This window comes from Sceloporus undulatus, chromosome 2 (genome assembly GCF_019175285.1).
Source record: "Sceloporus undulatus isolate JIND9_A2432 ecotype Alabama chromosome 2, SceUnd_v1.1, whole genome shotgun sequence".
Taxonomy (NCBI): Eukaryota; Metazoa; Chordata; class Lepidosauria; order Squamata; family Phrynosomatidae; genus Sceloporus; species Sceloporus undulatus.
In genome coordinates this window covers 298,384,720-298,395,276 of record NC_056523.1, presented here as the reverse complement: position 1 = coordinate 298,395,276, position 10,557 = coordinate 298,384,720, and the positions used below count along the sequence as shown (strand labels likewise).

Here is a 10,557-nt window from a genome sequence, read left to right as displayed (position 1 = left end):
ATAATGATCTGGCACCAACATCTTCTCACTCATGTTGGGAGGGGGGGAACAGTGAGCTTCTAGGATAAATATTTTATGAGAAACAGAAACAAGTGATTTAATCTTCCTTTACCACAACAATCTGCAAGTACAGTGAGCCCTTGTTATCTGCTGGGGTTTGGTTCCAGGACCCCCCCCCCCAAGGGGATAACAAAATCTGTGAATGCTCAGGTCCCATTACATACAATGGCGTAGTAAAATGGTATCCCTTATATAAAATGGAAAATCAAGATTTGCTATTTAGAATTTATACTTTTTTGGAATATTTTCAAGCTGTGGATGCTTGAATCCATGGATAAAAAAATCTGTAGATAAGGAGGGCTGATGTTTGTATCGCCGCATGTTCTCCAGGCATAAAGAAAACCATGGCTCACCTACCTCATTTCCTGAGGTCGAAATAAAGAAGGGGCATAGGAGATCAATAATTGAATCACACTGTACCATTATACCATATTGATAATGCTTTAATGTGATGTTTGCATCCTATGGAATCTTGCAGTTTGTTGTCTGGGGTAGCACCAGAACTCTCTGGCAGATAATTCTAAATTTCCCCCAAATGCAAACCTCAGGATTCCATAGGATGTTGCCATTGCAGTTATAGTGGAGTCACAGTGCTACAGTCATAGAATTTTATCACACAGGCCCTGGAACAGGCCTGTCGCATTCTAAAAGGGGACGTGATGAGAATGGGAGGCAGCATAGAACGCTGTTTACCACCCAGGGAGAACGCTGCAGCCAGACATTCCCATCACATTCTGGGCGTGTCCCGGAGGCAGCATTCCTGAAAAACACCCTTGGGGAACACATCCGGAACGTGATGGGAATGTCTGGCGGCAGCGGCAGCAGCATTCTCCCTGTGCAGTAAACAGCACTCTATGCCGCCTCCCATTCCCATCAACTTCCCTTTTAGAATGTGACAGGCCCATTCCAGGGCCTGTGTGATAAAGTTCATAGTGTCATGTGAAAGAGATCTAGAAGTACTTTTCTTTCATTAAGATCAGTATAGTTTAAAAGGGTTAAAAGCTATGGAAGAAATAAATATAACATTTTTACCCTTGGGGAGAGCACCTCATATAACTGGGTGATAGGAATGAGACTGGTGAAAAGTTGTAAATGGGAAAGGTAAGCTACCTTTTATCCAGTACTAGCACTGATCCAAATCATTCTCTTTTCAACAGCTTGTTTTTAACCAAAGGAAAAGACACAGGGGAATTCAAGCACATCTCATACCTAGTGTGGCCATCAGTCCATGATTTTCTTTCCCACTTGAAATTTAAGATTAGAGAGTTAAGGAAATCTATACTGGCCAGGGGCCCTTCTGCACTACACAATCATAGCACCATGATGCCACTTTTAACTACTGTATTATGGCTCCATGCTGTGGAATCCTAGGATTTTCAATGTCAGAATTCTGAGCCAGAGAGCAAAGGTAACTCACGAAACTACAAGCCCCATGATTCCGCTGGATGTTCCTGTCACAATGAAAGTGGATCATAGTGCTATAATTGTGTAGTGTGAATGTTTCCACTGAATGTATATAATGGTTCTGAGAATCAGCGAGACAACTTGGCATGGGCTGCTTAGCATCATCTGTGTGAAAACTTCCCTTGGATGTCAGAAATATAGTCATGTACTGATCAAATAATATAAAATTACCAGCCAAATATTTCTCCCTACTTATTTAAATGGATCTAATGCTCTGATTGCTGCATTTATAAGAAAAAAACCAACAAAAAGTACCAACAAAACAGATCTCTGAAGAAAAGGCAATACCTCAAAACAGGCCTTCTTTCTGAATGCAACAAATACTTATTTCCTTTAAACAGCATAAACTTTTGAAATTCAGATACTCATTATGACAATATTTGTGGCCACACCCTATGGGAGTCGACAACTTCAGGTCCCTGTCTTTATCCATGGCTGCATCTGCACTGCAGAAATAATGCAGTCTGACACTGCTTTAACTGCCATGGATCAATGCTATGGAAACCTGGGATTTGTAGTTTGTTGTGGCACCAGAGCTCTCTAACATATCTCACAAAACTACAAATCCCAGGATTCCATAACATTGAGCCATGGCAGTTGAAACTGTGTCAAACTGCATTATTTCTGCAGTGCAGATGCAGCTCATAGCAATAAACTGGCCCTAACCATTCTGATCTCCACCAGGAAAACGTCTTTTGTGTAATTAATGCTCATTCAAGACCAAGCCACCCCTGTCCCAGTATTTTGCATTACACAATAATAATAATGTATATGCTGCTGCTGCAAATAACTGTCTCCTAAGCCCAGCTATTGTACAGATTGCACAAAGGAAACAAGAAGGTCACAGGAATGTGAAAGAAGACATTATCCTTGCTCATCTAAAAATCTTGGTACTTCAGACCTGGGAGCCTTGACTCCATTGTAACACTACTTTTCAAGTGTAGGTTCATTTCCTCGTAACCATTTCTCAGGAAGCTGTGTCTTTCCCCCTCTGGACCAGCTTTGTAAGAGACTGGCAAGATTGGGTATTTCTCAGTTTACATGTCCTCCCCCATTCAGACTAGCCCTCCCTTCACCAGGTTTCTGAGGCCATCCCATCCACACACAGAGACACACACATGTTTAAGCCAGCACAGTCTCTCGTTATGCCAAGCATGCGTCACTGCTGGAAAAACGAAAACAAAAACATAACCTTCCCTCAGTGATTTCTGTTTAGGGATTGTAAAATACAGCAACAACTACAACATCAGAATCAGAGCTGTAGTGATAGGATGTTACAGCTGGAAAGCAGGGAGGAATATGGCAGATTATATGGGGAACGCTGGGAGAAAACAATGAAAGCTGGATGTAAAGGAACATGGGGTGGGGAAAGTGAACTCCTTCCATTATCTGCCGCTGCCGCCTCCTTTTCTTCTTTTTTCTGAGAAGCATTGCTATAGATAAAGTCTCTGGAACTAGGTCACTAGGGTATAACTAGAACAGTCTGTTTACATCCAAGCCAAAGCAAAAGAACGATCTGCTTTGTCTGCATGCTTGTAAAGCTCTTCCAATACATTTTACAGCTGGCCTGAAGGTAAACCACCCATCATTTTGTTCATGATTTAATGGCCTTGCAGACAAATGCATTGAGATTACTATCAGAGGGTATGCCTCAGATAAAATGTGAACTTGTACATTCTGTAGTTGGCATGCTTAAACCCAGACAACTGCTTTATTACAAGCACTGTGCTGAAATGAAAGAAGGGAGAGCATTCAGGGTATTTTTCAGAGCTGGAAGCAAGCACAAACAAACAAAATTTTATTTATTTTATTTATTTACCAGATTTATATCCTACCTTTCCCCCAAAATGGGATTTAAGGCAGCTAAACAATGGCATAGGTCATCACATTATGACGGGCCTATAAATTTTTAAAATACAACATTTCAAGTTTTGTATAAGTGTTAAGTATAATACACTTTTGGAGGGTAATGCTATCAGATTTCTTACACTTGACAGAATTGAGGCTCTTGCTCCTCTTATTCTGCTCCTGCTCTTTGTCCGTTTAACTCAGTACTGTCTACATCCATCTGGCAATAACTCTCCAAGCAGGGATTTTTCCCATCCAGTTACAATTTTGGGCTGCTGAAGATACCAGTGGCTGAATCTGAGACTTTCAACATGCCAAGATGGTTTCAATCCCATTTTGGAGAGGAAGTTGAAATAAAAACCCAATAAATAAATATTACCATGTGATTTTCTACTGAGCTGTTTGCAGGAATGAAGGCTATAAGGAGGAAAATAATATTTCATCACGCCCAAAACAACCAGTTTGACCAAGGCCAGTCCAAGATAACTTGCTGTCAGAGGCAAAGCACCAAACAATGCCCTGGAAATGCATAGTACTCAGATTATATTGGCACATAAAGAAGAAAATCCCACAAGTCCCTTGCTCCATCTCCAACTATATAATCACTAACAATCTGATGTCTTTTCATGACACCTGAATCTGCTCACACAGTTGAATGATAGGCTTGCATTCTGAGGACTGCATTTCATCACATTCAAATGTACATCCCATGGGAACTAATACAAGTAAGAAGAATATAGTGTCCATTAGGATGTGCATCTTAATGAAGACTTTCTTCTTAAGTTCTGTGTCTTAAATCAAGAGAACAACTGTGGACAGAGTGGGCTTATTTATATCACACCTTCCTCCTGGTACAGGAACTCAAGGTGACTTCATTCATTCCTGTTCTCTTTCTCTGTGTGTAAACAATGCTTAAACCAGGGTTAGGCAACCTGCGGCCCGTGGGCCGGATGCGGCCCGGCGAGGCCTTGGGACCGGCCCCAGCCCGGTCCTGCCACTGATTGCCGCCAGGGCCTTTGGCCTCTCGTGCGTAGGGGCAAGGGGGGCAATTGTCTATAGATGCCTCAGAAACATGCATTTATATTAACATTTTTTAAAAATCAGCAATTTTTTTTGCGTGTCCTCCACTTTTTTAAAAAAGTGTCCAACATTTGACAATGTTGTCCTACATTCGTCCCAGTTTATTTATTTATTTAAATTTTTTTTTAAATTATTTATTTATTTATTTATTGGCTTCGGCCCCCCCAGTTGTCTGAGAGACAGCAACCCGGCCCCCGGCTCAAAAAAGTTTGCCTACCCCTGGCTTAAACAATGCCAGCAGTTGCAATTGACTGGGAGGACTATGTGGACCTTTGAACATTACTTTGTTGAGCTAGAACTCACAGGATATCCCTACTCTGGGGGGTGGGGGGGTGGGGATGTCTCACAATTATAGTCTAAAAAGCAACTTTCCTAAATTCTGCTTTCCCTGGCTATCAGGGGAAAAGTTCCAGCACATTACTACCAGTTGGTGTGGTGATGGCTGTCACAGAGATAAAACAGATTGTCAAGTTTTATATAGTAGAAAAATCATATTGATTTTTCTTCTTCCAAAATAGCATAGAAATCAACACTTCTTAAATGTTCTTGTTTTCTGCCTTTTTTCTTTTACTCTAAAATAGCTAGAACACAATGGTATATGCAAATATATCATGTTCTTCATACTGTATGGCTTGATATAGCAGATATAGCACTATAGCAGATAGTGATGACTGCTGGTTCTGATGTCAGCGGGATGAACAATTTGCTCCAGGTTTTAAACCAGAATTTAAAGGAAATTTCCAGGGTCCTAAACCCTCACTCCAAAACATGTTCAGCAAAGACCTCTACACTTCAAATTATGAACAGATACACAATGAACAGTTCCATTGCTCCTCTGTTTGGTACATGGTGTTTCTTACTAGGTAAGCTGAAGGAACATAAGCTTTCAAAGGGGTAGGTAGCCACATTAGTTTGTATTGCAACAAAACAAAAATTGTATCTTGTGATCCTGTAGAAACTAATGAATTTAGTATGGTAATAATATACTTCTTGGGGGGGAAAGACTAGAATCTATTTCACTGGATACATAGTCTTATCCTTAGTTGCCAAGTATCTTTGTGTGCAAGTGTCTGTCCATCTCTGTATAGGGGTGGGGGAGATTTTTGTTTTGCCTTCATTTTTAAATGAATTAACCTAATTTGCAAGTCTTAAAACTAATATGCAGAACAGAACACAGTTAGTTTTCAGACTACACATTTCTCCAGATTTTCAGCCAGGATTTCAGACTGTTTTCCTTGATCTTAGATTTCAGGATCCCCAATGAGCTGCACTGCAAACTGCTAGGCATAATATTACACCTAATCTCAAATTTAATATAATTTTGCCTCTGGTTGTATGCAATATGTTCAATTAAAAAAAAACAAGCAAACAAACAAGCTAGTTTATGAGTAGAAGTATGGGGACAACAGAGTTGAAAACACCTTCCTTTAAATTTCTTTGGACATTTTTACCTTTAATGTATATATTCCATATCCTCTGTGAGTGAGACAGTAGATAAAATGGCATATAACTATATTTTAAAAATCACAAAATCACTTTAAACCCGAAAAACAGTTTAAAATAGTATTTATGAAGTAAGGCCTAATTAAAGCATGCTCACACATCAGGACCAGCAGAAGTAAAACCAGCTGAAACAGCAATTAACCAATCCTACCCATTAGCTTTCTAAAAAGCAAGGTTTTAATTATCCATTACAAATCCAACACAAGAGTGGACAGCTGTATTTCCTACAAGTGTTAGTGTGTTTCACAGTTTAGGTACCTGCATTGGGAAGGATGGCCTCTGGGCTTTTGCAGCCAGCACTTCCATGAGAGATGAGACACTGTACAGAATCAAGCCAGGCAGATGGTATTAAAAACATTTAATTTTTTGAAACCTTTTTTCAACTTTGAGATGGACTACAATACCTCCTTTATAAAGGAAAAGAAAAGCAAGCCAATATTTCTCTGTTTTGCTTTCCAAGCCTTTTTAAATAAAAGTGGCAGTAACTAAAATTGAAAACAATTATTTCCATGCATCATTTTCTTTGTCCTGTCAGGTATCTGTACAATATCTGAAGTGCTTCTATTTCCCTATCCCAGGTGCAGAGGAAGGGGGAAATTGTAGTGGCTTGCATTATAAAGATAAGCAAGGGGCTGTGCATTACAGTGACATTCCCAAGTTATACTAACCTTTATCCTGATATTACATATCAGACTATATTTGTTCTTTTCTTGCACAAATTTCACAGCCAGTAACTCAAAGTCATACTTCTCATCCCTTGTATGCCCTTGAACTAAAATGACATAGGATTTTAGACTGTGTGCACAGTGAGGCTGGGTTTTATGCAACCATTTCAAGCCACCAGACAAATTTTTGTCAGCATGTCTCTGGCACTTCCTTTTTATATGAAACAGATTCTAGTAATTAAAAAAACAGAAACTACCCTTAGGAATTAATCACTTTATCTTTACAATGAAATCCAGCAGAAGCAGGTTTTTAAATTCCTTCTCTTAAAGATGGGGGTGGGAGAAGACACAGAGAGAAAAAAGAGCAGCCTTTTGCACGGATGTTGTTTTGAAATCACTTCAGACTTTTATAATGGTGTTTACTGATGACTTAGGATAATCAGATCTTTGCTACTAGTTAAGCAGAGGTAAATGTCAAGAAGAGTTTATTCTAGAGAAATAATAAAAAGCTGGATTTCACATAATGTGGTAAAATGCATCAATGTAGTACTTTACACCATTGATGAGAGGTAGGAATCTAGTATCAGATCCTAGAAAAGTTACATTTTTGACTACAGTTCCCATATTCTGTTGGAAGATTGTGGGAGCTATAACCCCCAAAAGTAACTCTTTGAACCTCAGACCATTAGTGTCTCTATCAAAGTAAGGTCTCCACCAGAGTTTTCTAGCTTTAGTTCCCTAGACATCACAGCTCTCTGTCCTCAGCCAGTACTGAGGGACTGAACCAGGGAACCTCTATATGCATAACAAATGTCTTACTGCTGAACTATAAATCTCCCCCCTTCAAAAAGTACAACTCTCTCTCTCTCTCCCACACACACATACACTAAACTTCCTAAGAAATATACACTAACAGATTTCCTTTGAACGCCAGAGGAAGAAATAGCGCAAATAATTTTGTAAGGAATTTTATTTCATTACTGATCTGGTAATAGTATGAGCAGGGACCTACCATTGGGATCTACATTAAATCAGTGTATTTTCATCTTTCATTACCATTCAGATAAAAAAATAATAACAATAAAATCCCCGTTCCACCTCTGGCTAAAATCGTGGCCAAGTGTGAACGAAATTAACAAAACAAGTAAGGGATGACAATACTGCATGTGTCAATGGGTGGTTTGAAGAGTGGGCATTTTCTTAACATTCAAAATAGAATATGCCTCTCTCTGCAGTACAGTGAAAGCTGGCCAAACGTTCCGGGCCTGAATTGTCACATGCATCCCTTCTGCTGTAAAAGTTAATGATTATTCTTAGCGATAAACAAACAGAAGAGGGGGGAAGAGCTCTTTGGGGTTAATTGAAGAGCCTTTCCTGCCTGAGCAGCCCTAAGTCAATTAGCTTCAGGCAGCAGAATGCGATAACAAGGAAATGAAACTGGGACATGGAAATAAGAAAAGTTCAAAAAATAGAACAAAGCAAAAATAAATCCCGCCACCTACAGTCCAATTTTGCCATCCAAAGCACAATGATGCATATTTTCTGAATGTTCTCCAGCAGTGAATGTTTGGGAAATAACTGATATTCAGCCATGGTCACTGACATCTGCCAATTTTTCAATAGTAGAACAGTACCTAGCAACTGACGTGCCACAGTGGCCAGCAGTGAGCAGTATGTGATAACCGGCAAACAATATTTGACAGTATTTGACAGCTGATAGAGTTGCTACAGAGTCTGGACTGGAAATATTGCTTTAAATGACTGTCTGCATTCTCTAGCTTTACCCAGATCCACTCCAAAACTTGGGTATGTTACCTTTTGGTATATTTGCACATACATTTATTAAAATACTCATGAGATTTCAGGGTGGCATACAATTTAAATTGATGAACTCTGGATTCCTGTATTGGAGATGTACTTGCATTACGTATCCACATTGCCACAGCTACAAGTGTACCTATAAAGTGTACACACAAACTGCAGAGATGCTCATTTCCATGTAGGTTGTCATTGCTGTTGTTGTCTGCCTTCTAGTCATTTCTGATGTATGGTGAATGTAAGACAAAACCTATCAAGGGATGTTTTGTTTTGGGATTTTTTGACAAGATTTCTTTAGAGGTTTGCCATTGCCTGCTCTGAGGCTGACAGAGTAGGATTTGACCATGGTCACCCAGGGGAATTCTATGGATGAGTGAAAACGTTAATCTTAGTTTCTCAGAATCCTAGCTGAATCTCCTGATTTTTCCTGCAGATGGGCATTGTCACAGGCACCTAGAGGAACATCCAGGGGTCCCTGTGCATGATGTTCTTGCAGCCCTTCCAGATGCAGGAAAATAACTGATGCATATCTGCAGATCCATCTGTTCTTTGACAATACAAAAATGACCATGTAGAAGGAGCTGCATTGCTTACAGTGTAAATTGGGGGGATTTGGGTAATTACACAGAACAAAATTCCAATCACTGCAATGACCAAAAGAAGTGAGTTGAGATGGTGTAAGTTCAATTTACACCAAAATAATTCATTATCAGGATTCTGACCATTAACAGATTAAAAACAATTCAAAGTTGTTTAAAAAAAACCCAATTTAAATACATTAAAAGCAGATTGAACAAATTGATAAATTAAAACAGGTTATCCTTACACAGGGGTCATGCTAATCTTCTCTGTATTGTTCCAACTTTTAGTATATGTGCTGCCAAAGTGAGCACACAATACTTTTAAAACCAACTTGTCATCTTGGCCTCAGAGGGAGCGATCAGGCAGACCCAGCAACATCAGGGACTGCCTGAGGGAAGAGGCCCCTCCTCAACTGTCACTTGGCTCAGAGGGAGCGATCAGGCAGACCCAGCAACATCAGGGACTGGCCTGAGGGAAGAGGCCCTCCCCTCTTTTAACTGTCATCTTGCCTCAGAGGGAGCGATCTGGCAAACCCAGCACATCAGGGACTGCGGAGGGAAGAGGCTCCTCCCTCTTTTAACTGTCATCTTGGCCTGAGAGGGAGCGACGGCAGACCCAGCAACATCGGGGAGCCGGAGGGAAGAGGCTCCTCTCTCTTGTGACTGTCATCTTGGCCTCAGGGAGCAATCAGGCAGACCCAGCAACACTCAGGGACCCTGAAGGAAGAGGCCCCTCCCTCCTCAAATGTCATCTTGGCCTCAGAGGAGAGTGTCAGGCAGACCAAGTGACATCAGGGACTGCCTGAAGGACGAGACTTCTCCCCCTTTAACTGTCACCTTGTATTTGGTATTGTATACAATTTTTACTGTACACCGCTATGACATTGCGGAATAGCGGGTCTAAAATAAAAAATATTATTATATTATTATTATTATTATTATTATATTATTATTTTATATTATCTTCTTCTACCTGCTTCCAATTTTCTAATCTATTACAGTGCACGCATGCCATATGCGGCTCGTATACACAGACCTGAGGTCATGCAGATGGCAAGCCCTAATAGGGTGAACAGGTGGTGGGCCCATGGTGTGCGCTGCACACCGCAGGGGCTCACCCCATTCAAATGAATGGTGCTTGACCACAGGCCTTACTGGGGGGGGGTCCAGAACAGATCCCCTGCATAAGGTGAGGGCGCACTATACTACTATTCCATTTCTCATTTAACTTGAGATGACAAGATCCTCTGTGATGTTACACATTTACCTCATGAAGATTCAGAGCTTGGCATATTTATACTTGGGCCACTGCAAGAAGGCCAGAGAGTCAAAACCAGAGTTTTAGAGGAGTTATTCTTTTTGGGGGTGGCGGGGAGACAACTTCAGAATCCCCTGTCCTTCACATGGCCATTGCGGGACTCCACACTGCACTGGTCCTATTGAGCATCTTATATAACAATGTATGATGGTGGGCAGTTCCTTAAGAGCAGAATCAAGTGACAACTCCCAACAGGTCTCTGCAGCAGGTAGCAGCCATT

General features: G+C 40.6%; 1 pseudogene; it reads right to left on the bottom strand.

The window, feature by feature from the left end:
• Positions 1-9,230: 9,230 nt before the first annotated feature.
• On the bottom strand, positions 9,231-9,331 carry LOC121924529 (annotated as a pseudogene).
• Positions 9,332-10,557: the final 1,226 nt, after the last annotated feature.